This window comes from Ovis canadensis, chromosome 1 (assembly GCF_042477335.2).
Source record: "Ovis canadensis isolate MfBH-ARS-UI-01 breed Bighorn chromosome 1, ARS-UI_OviCan_v2, whole genome shotgun sequence".
Taxonomy (NCBI): Eukaryota; Metazoa; Chordata; class Mammalia; order Artiodactyla; family Bovidae; genus Ovis; species Ovis canadensis.
The window spans coordinates 256,487,423-256,500,096 of NC_091245.1; the positions used below are offsets into that span (position 1 = coordinate 256,487,423).

The 12,674-nt window shown below is 43.3% G+C and overlaps 1 long non-coding RNA gene across 3 annotated transcripts in view; it reads left to right on the forward strand.

Annotated features, from left to right (window-relative positions):
* Positions 1-1,474: 1,474 nt before the first annotated feature.
* Positions 1,475-12,674, forward strand: part of LOC138426571 (uncharacterized) — a 79,655-nt gene continuing 68,455 nt past the window's right edge. The window contains exons 1-2 of one of the 3 annotated variants that reach the window (XR_011251697.1): positions 3,782-4,176; positions 5,683-5,744. This is a non-coding gene — a long non-coding RNA (uncharacterized lncRNA). Of the gene's footprint in view, positions 1,607-3,204; positions 3,509-3,781; positions 4,177-5,682; positions 5,745-12,674 lie in introns of those variants that run through there. The other 2 variants (XR_011251695.1, XR_011251698.1) reach the window with 2 other exon arrangements.

Sequence of the window (12,674 nt, forward strand, 5' to 3'; positions counted from 1 at the left end):
CATGGGGTCGCAAAGAGTCGGACACGACTGAGTGACTGAACTGGACTGAACTGAACTGAGGGGTTAGCACGCTGAAGGAGGTCAAAGAGTAGTTGTTTTTGTTTGACCTTCTTAAAAGAGAGAACTGGAAAATGGACAGGTAATAGGTTTTGGTGGGATATTAGACTTCGAGTTGGCAGAACTGAAATAGCTCTGAGTAATGATTATGTTCAGAGTGAAGCCACAGGAGTGACTGGTGAAGAGGAGAGGAGGTAAACGTCACCTGTAACCGTGGCAAGACTTGGGGGAGAGAGAGTGAGGGCCAGGGAATGTAGAAGATAGATGACAACGATGACCACAACAAAGGCAGAGAGTGTTTCTAAATGAATGAAGAGTAAGTGTTTGGATATGTTCATAGGGCACCAGAAGGATAACTATGTTCCTTTCCGCAAATAGTAATGGGGTGTGTGAAGAATGAAAGAATAAACATCCTCACTCCCAGGGCCCTGCAGGAATGGCAGTAGCCTTCAACAAGTGTTATGTTTCAGGTAAGGCAGGAGGGCGAAGGAGCCCAGGGAAAGCCTTACATTATAGAGAAGGGAGTTTGTGAATGAATGAGTGGTCCAGTGGGACAGTAGAAAGGGTAAGTTTTGGGGGAGGCAAAAGTAAGAGGATGAGCCAGAGAAGCATGGAGGTCATAGTAACAGGAAAAGGTCATCAGAGGAGCTAGTTTTCAGGGTGGAAACAAAGTTTGCCAGTAGAGGAGAGACAGGTAAAGATGAATTAACTAGTGTGGATGATCTGTTTGGGCCTCTGGCATTAGGGGCATTAGAGGGTACCAGGTGGTATCTGAGGCTAGGTGCTGCCCACCCTCATGGTCTTGTTAGCAACAAGGGCCCTCTGCCCAGGGCACCAAAGGTTTGCAACATGGCTGTATGGTTGGTTGTGTTTCAGCATGAACCAACCTCAAAAAAGGAGGGTAGGGACTTCCCTGGTGGTCCAGTGGCTAAAACTCCATGTTCCAACTGCAGGGAGCCCAGGTTTGATCTTTGGTCAGGGAACTAGATCCCACACGTGTGTGTGCTAAGTTGCTTCAGTTGTGTCAGGCTCTTTGAGCCCTCCAGGCTCCTCTGTCCATGGGATTCTCCAGGCAAGAATATTGGAGTGGGTTGCCATTTCCTTCTCCAAGATCCCACATGCCACAGCTAAAAGATCCCACAAGCTACAATGAAGATTAAAGATTCTGCATGCCACAGCTAAGACCTGGCACAGCCCAATAAATAAATAAACAAACAAATATTTAAATAAATAAATATTCAACTAAATAAATATTTTTTAAAAATAAATATTTTAAAAAATGAAATAAAAAGAAGGTAGAAGTATCAGACCTGAATCAAAGGAACAGAATTATACAAGTGTATCTAATCGTGGATCCTGACAAATTAGCTAAGCCACCCTCATGTTGCTGACACACCCTGATCCCTGGCATCCCCTCAGAAACATTTGGGCCTCAGCCACAGAGTCCTCAAATTCAGGAGACAGAAGAACTCAGCACCTAAACTCCTTGGCCTTCCCAACAAGTAACCAGGAAATAAAACTGCTCCCAAGAGTCTTCATCATGATGACAGTGAGTCTCCCCAACACTGCCTCCCTTTGCTAGGGTGACCACCCCTCACCCATCCCTCTACTGGACAGGGGGTCAGTTGCTGGAGATCTAGATATGAAGCTGAGAATTTGGTCCAAGAGGGAAAAATTATAAATTCAAGTTTGGGGAAAGTTGATACTAAATTAAGACAGGAAGAGCAGGAAGATAAACACTGTGCTGAATCAGCTAGTGGCTGATCTAATTTTTGTGTAACTCAGATGTCAGCTGCAGTCACCTTGCCCTTAATATCTGTCAGGATTGGCTGCAGCCCATCCTGGTGGCTCAGCTGGTAGAGTCTGCCTGTAATGCGGGAGACCTGAGTTTGATCCCTGGGTTGGGAAGATCCCCTGGAGGAGGGCATGGCGACCCACTCCAGTAGACTTGCCTGGAGAATCCTCATGGACAGAGGAGCCTGGTGGGCTATAGTCCATGGGATTGCAAAGAGTTGGACACAGCCAAGTGACTAAGCACATTCTGGGGAAGTTCCGTGTCCTCCTGGAGTTTCTGCACTGCCCCTCCTGCTGTGTGTCCGAGTTCTTCTCCACCCTCAAGTGGTACTGGTTACAGGATCTAGTTCTTTCTCCTTGGTTTCTTCCTAAAGCACCACTCATAGACGTTAGCAGAGTGTTGGAGAGTTTCTGCTGTTGGTGTTCCAGATACGCACTAGACAGTGGGTGACAAGAGTTAACATCAGATAAACCTGTTTGAAAAACCCCTTATGCCATTTCTCCCAACTCCCAGATTCCAGATTCCCACCACATTGCCTAAGTCTCTTTCTCCTCTCCTCTCTCTGCCATTGTCTTCCTCTTTCACTCTCTCCACTCCAGTCCCTTTTCATTTTTTTGAGCAGAGGCGTCTGTCTGCCAATCCCTGTCCCAGGCCTCACCCTTTACTGCCACCTGACTTTTCAAGATATTTTCCTATGCAGGGTAGTTTCTTCTCTAGTAGGAATTCTGGAGCAAGCTGGCTAGAAGGTTTTCCTTACTTCTCTATTTTTATTGCCCCAGTTGGAAGACAGCTGACTCCCAGAATCTGCCATGGGGCTTAACCTACAGGTACATTTTAAGTGGTTCCTGATTTGATGGGTTGGAGGAGGGGTCAGTAGACAGCCCTGGGCTGTTGCCATGACCTTCTCAACCAGGGCTTGGTTCTCACACATTCTCAACTTTGTGGCCCCCTGAGCGACTTCTCTTGTGGCAACTTTCAGACCACCTGTGTGTTTTTCTTGGAAAATGCATCAGCCTGTCTCTTATTCACTCTATTTCAGGTAACAGACTGGTCCTCCCTCAGTTTTCTGTCTCTCTCTTTTTTCTCTGCACTCTTAGCTCAGAGATACCTTCCTCCTTTCTCTCCAGTAGAACAGACACAAAGCAGCTCTTTGTTTAGGGCTTGAAAACTCAGTGTCTCTTTTCACCTAACTGGAAGGAAGTATTTTTCCATTCACTTCCTTTTCTTACTGGAAATTTTGCTAACTGGATCCGAGGAGCTTAGTTTGCACACAAGGTTGTTCATTAATTAACAGCCTCGAGGCCAGGTTGTCCTTATCAGGACTTAATATCTAACTCAGCACTGGCTAAACCAGAAAGAGTGCTGAAAATTGCTGGTAGCTACTGCTCTGCTGGAAAAGGACCTCCACAGTGGTTGCAACTCTTTTTCTGGGTTGGAAGTTATTTTGAAGATGAAGACCCTCCAAGGACTAAGCTGTAATGTTTGGGGATCCTTGACAGGGGTTGGGGATGGCCACCACTTTGCCAGTTGCTTGTCAAGACAAAGTAAAACAAATGCCTCAAGTTTCTAAGAAGACAGAAAACAGTCAAAAGAGGTTTTTTAAAAGTATTTTTTCCAAACAAATTTCTTTTTGTCTTCTACTCAAGAAAGCACTAAGTAATTGCCAGCTATTGCCTCAGTGGTTTCTCCATCCTCTGCTATTTGATTGTGATTATGTGATTTTGCTCCCTGATATTAATGCTATATTAATGCTGATTATGCTATATTAATTGGCAAAAGAGATTTTGCAGATATAATTAAGGTTACTAACCAATTCACTCTAAAATAAGGATATTATCCAAGTGGGTTTGGTGTAATTATGTGAGCCCTTAAACGCTGAAGGCAGAGCAGATTTCAAGCATGAGGATTTAATGTGTTGTTGCTGGCTCTGAGATAGAGGGGCCATGTGCATGGACCAAGACGAGGCCTTTTGGAGCTAAAGGCAGCCGATAGTCAGCAGAGAAACAGAGACCTTAGTCCTGCAACAGCAAGGGACTGAATTCTGCCAATAACCTGAAAGAGCATGGAAATGGATATTCCCCAGAGCCTGCAGAAAGGAATGCAGCCTGGCTGACACCTTGACTTGAGCCTTGTGAGACCCTAAGCAGAGAATTCAGTTGACTTCTGCCATGTGCGGACTTCTGACCTACAGAAACTGAGACAAATATGTGTTGGTTTAACCTTTAAAGTTTGTGAAATAGAAAATGATTACAAGGGGTTTATTTATTTATTTTTTTGTTCAAAAGTTGGAGCAGCGGAGACCCTTCTTGCTTAGGAGCAGCTAAGTAAGTAAGGATCTTCACGGCAAACTTCCAGATTGGTCACTGTGCTCAAGGGAGTGAGGAGGCTGGGCCTCTTGTTTTCTAATCTGGATCTGTGCAGTCCAATATGGTAGTTGAAAGCCATGGATGGTTTAAACTGAAATTTAAATGAATTGAAATTAAATAAAATTTTAAAGTTTTTTTCCTCTGCTGTATTAGCTGTGTTTTAAGTGTTCAACAACACTATGTGGCTAAGGGCCATTGAACTGGAAGGCACAAATACAAAACATTTCCTTCATTACAGAAAGTTCGGTTGGGCAGTTCTGGTCTAGATGATTAACAGTGATAACATCCAATGACAACTGTGGTTTTTCTCATTTGGGGCACAGAGAGAGGATTCCTATACCGTCTCATAGAATTATTACAGAGCAGAATGCAGGCAAATTTCTCTCAACTGCAGCAAGAAAATGTTTGAAGTTTGTGAAAACTTTCACGTCTCTACTTTCTTTCCTTATCATTTGCGTAAACTTTCTCTTGGAGATAGAAAGCCCTGAATTTGCAGTAGAATACTCTAGAAATACCAGTGACAGGGAATCAGGGCTTATTTTTTTCCAGATGAAGGAGGAGCTACCATGTGATGTATGGCCATAAGGCCCCTGACTTTAACTGCAGGATTTTTTAAGCACCTCTTGTACAGTAAGACAAGGTTGCTACTGGGGCAGATCAATAAGACCACCGCCTGAAGCAAACAAACCCCCAAAGGCTATTGCTATTGTTAGACTGGCCTCCTTATGTTGGTTTCCAATGCCCCAAAGTGGCACTAGCTAAAGAGGAAAAGAGGCTTATTCTCCCAGGAGACTGAAGCATCTTTTGCCTTAGGCTTAAACAACAAAAGTTGACTTAGTGGCCAGGACTTACCTGGTGGTCCAATGGTTAAGACTACACCTTCCAATGCAGGGGGTTTGGGTTTGAGCCCTGGTCAGGCAGCTAAGATCCCACATGTTTTGCAGTCCAATAATCAGAATATAAATAACAAAAGCTGATATTATAACAAGTTCAATAAAGACTTTTAAAAAAGTTGCTTTTAAAAAATGACTTTGGGGCCAAAGCATATATGTGCCTGCATGTTGAATTGCTTCAGTCATGTCTAGCCCACCAGCCTCCTCTTGTCCAGGCAAGAATACTGGAGTGGATAGCCATTCCCTTCTCCATGGGATCTTCCCAACCCAGGAATGGAACCTGGGTCTCTGGCAATGCAGGTAGATTCTTTACTGTCTGAGCCACTTGGGACTCAATTGTAACTGGTGGTCGTGGACTAAAGCTTGTAGGTGAAGCAGGTGGAGAGGTGTGGCACAGGCCAAGGAGAAAGAACCTGGCTTTGGGGTTAGAAGACTTGAGTCTGAATCCTGTAGCCATATTGCTGGTTACCCTAGGCTAGTTAAGGAACCTTTGTGAGCCTTACTTTTTTCATCTGGGACACAGATGAAACAATTGGAGGATAATAATCTCTGATTCTTGGGGTTGTTCTAGGGTTATTATGAGGATCAAAGGAGAGAATTGCATACACTGTCTGGAGCACCAGAGTTGCTCAGGTAAGAGTAGCCAGTGTGGTTACTCACACACATGTCAGCCCCAGGTTACAGCAGGAAAGACCATTCACCCAATACCCTGGTCAGTCATATATGTAGTCTTATCTCTATTCCTGCCCTAATCTTCGCTCCTATGGCCAGAGCCTCACATGAGGCAATTCAACACTTGCACTCCCCACCAAGAATCCTACAAATTCTAACATCCCACTCACTCACTTCTACTCAGTACATTCCTCTGAACATCTGATTCCTTGTAGTCCTCCATATCACTAATACCTGCAGTCCATCATTTCACTAAGAAAATAGAAGCAGCCAGAATAGTTCCACAAGCTCTTCCACCACGCCTACCCACCTCTGGCATCTGTGCACATTGATGCTGCCTTTCTTCCTGCTGTGATGGGTGCACTGTCTGTGCTTTTGTGTAAGTCAGCCTTGGCACCTCGGAAGTGGATCCAGCCCCTCTTCCCTACTCTAGAATTTCACTCCTGCAATTGCCCTTCTCCTGAACCTTTAAAGTTTTTCTTTTTCACTGGATCATTTTCATTGCATCAAATATACCTTAACATTTCTCATATATAAAAATCCTTCCTAGAACCCTATCCTTTTTCATCTGCTACCTCTATTCTCTGCTCCCTTTGTAGTGTCCTTCACTGGTGTTTCTCATCACCCTGAATTCTAAATGTCAGAGTGTCTCAGGGTTTGCTTCTCAGAACTCCATTCTTCTCATTGCCAGGGGATGGACACAGTTCCATGGCTTTAAACACCTTCATCTTGCTGCCAGATTTGTATGCCCTCCCTGGGCCTCTCCCCTGAATGGCAGAACATAAAACTAGGCACCTGCTTAACATCTCAACTGAATACCTGTTAGGCATCTTAACCTTAATATGTTCAAAAATGAACTATTGATTTTCAGCTGCCAACTCCCAAACCTGCTCCTTCCACAGTCGTCTCTGACTCAGTACATGGAGCTCTGTTCTTTCATTTGCACACGCTAAAAAATTTCAGTTTCCCCTTTGTCTCTCTTTTTCTCTCACATACCGCATCTAGTCCATCAGAAAGCAAAGCGAGATTAAGAATCCTAAAAGGCTGTTTCAACCAGGTCAGAGAAAATTCCTAATCACCAAACAATACTCCCCTCCAGTGATGAGAATTATTATATAACGTAGGTGTGTTCAGTCTTAATTCAGCAAATATACTTGGAACATTTATCACACTCCAGGCAATGTTCTAGGTACTAGGGATATAACAATGAACAAAACATTTCATGGAGTTTACCTTCTGCCAAAGGGAGACAGAAAACTTGTCAGATGGTTAAGGAGAAACACTTCTAGGGTAAACACTTTTAGAGGATGTAAAAGTGAAGGCAGGAGGCGGTTTCAGGTAAGGTAGTCGTCTGTGACTTCTGCAGTAAGATGCCAGTTAAGCATAGATATTTAAGCATTAAGCAGAGTGAGCCATGCAGATATCTGGGAAGAAATGATTCAAGCAGGACGGGGATGTACAGGGGTTGTAAGGCCAAAGCATCCTTGGGATATCCCAGGAGTAAGATGAAAGAACCTGAAGAGTGAGTGAGGAGGGTATTGGGCTCTGGTGAGATCAGAGAATAGGGATAGAGCTTACAGTCCAAGAAAGACATCTGGGCTTTTATTCTAAGAAGTAGGAAGCCAATGGAGATACATCATGATCATTTACATTTAAAAGGATCAGCCTAACATCCTTATATTTACCAATTCTGAGCTGTAGCGGGGAGACAGTGGAAACCAAGAGACCAGTTAAAGGGCCTAATCCATTAGTCCAGGTGCAGGAAAATGGTACCCATTTTAAATGGTTACTGTGGATGTAGCAGGAAGTACTGAATTTAGAATTCATTTTGAAGGTGGAGCTGACAGGGTTTGGTAAGTATATGGTAATAGGTACACAATTTATATTTGTTGAGTGAATACACAAAGTATTCGGGGGCGGGGAGAGGTGTGCGTGCATGCATGCTCAGTTGTATATGACTGTTTGCAACCCCGTGGTGTGTAGCCTGCCAGGCTCGTCTGTTTCTTGGAGTTTTCCAGGCAAGAATACTGAAGTGGGTTGCCATTCTCTGGGGGTGAGGCAGGACATTTTCCTGACCTGGATGAAATATCCCAGCCATTGACACTCCACCCTCTGTTTTCTCTCATGCTTATTTGCAGCCGTCTGATGACTGATGTCCTCTGCGTAGAAGTTAAATAAGCAGAGTGACAATATACAGCCTTGACGTACTCCTTTTCCTATTTGGAACCAGTCTGTTGTTCCATGTCCAGTTCTAACTGTTGCTTCCTGACCTGCATACAGGTTTCTCAAGAGACAGGTCAGGTGGTCTGGTATTTCCATCTCTTTCAGAATTTTCCACAGTTTGTGGTGATCCACATAGTCAAAGGCTTTGGCATAGTCAATAAAGCAGAAATAGATGTTTTTCTGGAACTCTTGCTTTTTTGATGATCCAGCGGATGTTGGCAATTTGATCAGGGGCAGGAGGAGAAGGGGATGACAGAAGATGAGATGGCTGGGTGGCATCACTGACTCAATGGACATTTGTTTGCGTAAACTCCGGGAGTTGGTGATGGACAGGGAGGCCTGGTGTGCTGTGATTCTTGGGGTCGCAAAGAGTTGGACCCGACTGAGCGACTGAACTGAGCTGAACTGATGACTGATACTTTGTTCCACATCTAGGGAGGGATGTTCTGAACATTGAACGCTGCAATATTGTCACTGGGAAATATCTACAACTCTTAGTAATTGGGATTCTGGATTATCTGTAGTTCTTTTGCCAGTTTCAGACCATTTTTCTTTATGCTGATAAAGTTGAGCTGCCGGTCAAAAAATCTGGAGCCCAAACTCCAGAACATGGAGGTCCCACATGGTCCTTTCACACTGTTGACTCATTCCCATTAATTGGAATCTTTGTTGAGGGTTTTCTCTCATTTTAGCAATATATGCTTCTCATTACTCTTCAAATTCATATTGTTAAATTTCTGATTTGTGGAATAATAAAATTGGGCAGAAATTCAGTTATCATTGTCAGAGATTTATAGAGTTCTTCTCTACTTCTGAGCCCTTTGCTTTGATTCTAAGGGCAGCAATAATGCCTACCGTGGCCAGGGCAAGGGTGAGGCAAGTGAAGTGCCTAAGGTGTAGCACTGGAGGAGGTGTTCACGTTCAGAGCTGTGGATGTGCAGGTGGGCGCCTGGGAATGATGGTCTCCTAAGAAGCTGTGTTCTGGGCACCTGGGGCACCTCCCTACAGTCCTGGGCCTTCAACTGCCTGCAGAAAAGCAATTTTGGTTTATTAACCAGGCAGCTTCAGCAAGAGCAAGACCAGTTCCCCACTGTTTGACCATGACTGTGCAAGAGAAAGCTGCTCTCAGAGAAAGCAAATGGCATGGAGAGGAGTCATGTTCTGGGAAGCGTTGCCAATTTAGAAATTAAAACCAATGGGAAAATGGTGACGAACATCATGGGATTTTGCTTTGTAATCAAGTCAACCAGCCACTGGCATTCCATTTGTTGAGGGCTACCTGGATCTAGTCATCCTATCTATAGCATTTCTATCCAGTTTGCAATTTCTCAGATACAGTACTTAAAAAATGTTTGTTCTCCACTACCTCCTGTGCCTTCTTTTTATATGTTTCAGAAGTTAACAGAACAAATAAATGGCTGCAGTGTAAATGCTTTGGACAGTCAGGTAAGGGCTTATTTTTAAGGTTGGTGTAACAAATTCCATTGTCAAAACAAACCCAAACTGAGTAAGTGATTCCAAATTAGCTCCTTAGTTTTCCCCCCTACCCAGCAATAATGCCACTATTAATTTCAATTATTTAGAGGCAACATTAATGTGTGAAACAAGAACAGCGATAAAAACAGAAAGGAATAAATTACTCCCTGCAAGACCAAATGACATTTTGACTGGCATAGAGATTTTTTTTTTTCCTTCACACACTTTGTGCTTTGACATTTCACTCGGCACAAACATTTCACAAATTCTTGACCTATTCTGATGTACTGTTGTTTAGCAGTTGCTGACATGACACATTTTAACCTCAAGCTCACTGGATTCCAAATGTTACCTTTTCCTGTCAATCAGGGTTGGATGACCTCCAAAAAACAGTGCAGGCAAAAGTCTGTGTACCTAAGAGGATAAGTGTTTGCTCAGAATAGAGAAAGAGTAGCTTGAAGTAGGATTTGGGAGAAAGGCAGGAAAGAAGGTGTCATTTAGGCAATTATGGGGTGAAAAGAGGAGAAAGATCCCTAGGGAACCTCAAAATCTTGAGAGAGACAGCAGCCCCAAACATAAAATACCTAGGAATAAACCTAACAAGAAATAGCTGGGGCAATATGACAGAAATATAAAACTTAGAGACAGAAGAGATTTAAATATTGGAAAAATACATAATCTTCCAACGGAGGAAAACTGTATCATATAAATATGTCACTTCTCAAATTATCTTTTAAAGTATGACTTGACTGCCTCTGAGCCTCACTGACTGTGGGTGCTGGAAAGAGGTCACATTCTTATTATTACCCAGATTTTGCTAGTTCATTAGGTGCTATTGACACCTTCTATCTCCCAGATCTTTACTGAAGAATAAACCAATTTACAATGCTCTGCTTGATATCCTCTTTTAAGGGTTCTATCATTTAAAAATGCTTTCAGCTGCAAGTAATAAAACACCAACAATGGTTCAAATAGTAAAGATTTTCATAATCTCTATCAGTTTCAGGTATGATGCATTGGCTTACTCAACAAAATCATCAAAGACCTAGGCTTTTTCTGTGTTTCCTCTCTTGCCAACCTGAGAAAATTGCTTTTGTTTAGAGAACCGCAGCTCTAAGTGTGATGACAACACATGACTATGTTCAAGTCAGGAAGAAGGGGCGGGCAAAGGAATTTCTTTTTGCAAGGCTGTGTCTTTTTTAATCAGACAAGACAAACTTTTCTAGAACTATTCCCAGCAGACTTCCCCTTAATCTCATGGTCCAAAGCTGGGTCATGTTGCCTGCCAATCCAGACCAATCATTAGCCAAGGGGGACTGCAGCTGCCACGACCGGCTTTGACCAAACATGATTCATTCACAGGCACTGGGAACATGGCTATGGGAACCAAACTGTGGTTCTGTGAGCTATGAAGAAAGGGGTGTGGCTGTTGGGTAAGCAGCCACAGCATTTTTCCAAAGAGGCAGTACCCATAGGCATTTGAGAGCCCCCTCACAAGAGCACTGCGTTGCTGGCTTCTCCAGACTCTTCTTTGATCTGCAGGGCAAGCTCTCCTTAGTAGTTGCTCCCAGTCAGAGTCTCCAGGCTGCGTGGCCTCCTGCAGTAAGGAGGGGTGGAATGGCCTTATCAGTAGGGTGCACTGTGTTACCTGGATCCCACAGCAACAGTCCTGGAACCATTCTTGCACAGGTGCTCCTGAAAACGGCTCCCACAGCTCCTGCCTCTGGTTCCTCCTTCATGGTGACTTCATGCGAGTCCCTGCAGGTGGGCTCAGTCAATATCCTTTCTCATCTCTCTTCTCTCATCTTCATTCTAGAGGCTAGAAACCAAACATTTTGTAGCCTCCTTTACCAGGAAATGTAGTCACGTGTGTGACAGTTTGGGGTAATGATATGGAAGCAGACATTTGCCAGGGGTTTCTGTAAAAACATTTGCTTTCCTGATAAAGGCCTTGGCTTTGCCTTGGATTGATTATAAGGCTACCGAAGTTTAACATGACCTCAGTTAAAGTATTAATGGTATTTTTAGGTGGAGGGGAAAACAGCAAAATTATTCTACAGTTTGCCTGGAAAAAGACACAAGTGAGAACACCTAGAATATTAGCTTTATTGGAACAGGGATTATATAAAAGTAATTTCCTCATTATTTCTTCCAGTGCTTTTATGATATGAGACTTCCTAATTCTGATATTCATGAAATATTTACCTTATTTTTTCTGGTTTTATTTTCTGTATTCAGAATACTTATATACCAAAAATCACTATAAGCAAAGGTATGAGGCAAGCAACAAATGGGGAAAAGTCTTGCCTGGTGACATGGGAGCGTGATATTGGGGGTGGGGTGAGAGCTAGGGTTACTGGAGTCTGGGGTCTCCTTTATAACACAGGCTTGTGGTATTATCATCCTCCAATACAACAGCTGTTGTTTATCTCCATTTTGTCTCCATTAAGAAATTAGGTAACTTGGGGCTTTCCTGGCGGTCCAGTGGTTAAGAATCTGCCTTGCAGTGCAGGGGACATGGGTTCAATCCCTGGTCGAGGAACTAAGATCCCACAACCAGTGGGGTAACTAAACCTGAGCATTGCAACTATGGAGCTCAAGCACTCTGGAACCCGTGGGCCACAACTAGAGAGTCTGTGCCCTGAAGTGAAGGATCCTGTGTGCTGCAACTAAGACCAGACGTGTCTAAATAAATAAATATTTTTCTAATTTAAGATTAAGTTTATGATACTGCTAAAAACATTAAGAAAAAAAGAAGTTAGGTAACTTGTCCAGTGTCAAGTGGGATGGACTGAAATCCAAATCCAGGTGTTACTAATAATAAAAAGCCAAGGTTTGTGCTCTCTCTACTACACCCCACTGCCAATGAACTCTTAACTGAGAAAAGTTAACTTTTCAACAAAATAGAAGTAATCAGAGGAGTGGCAGAAGAGGGCTATTTGAGAGATATGGAAAGCAGGAAGAATGTATATTAATAGGAAAAGATGAAAATGAAAGTTATCTACACACATAGTACAAATTGGGTCTAGCATCATGGGGAACTGGTAGGTAGGAAGGATGGACCCCAAATCTGTGTTGCTTGTGACCTGGATTGAATTCTTGGTCACACATAGCCAAGCAGTGTATAATGGAAAGTCCAGACCTTTTATATCCAACAGATCTTTGTTGATCTCCCTTCATCACATACTAACC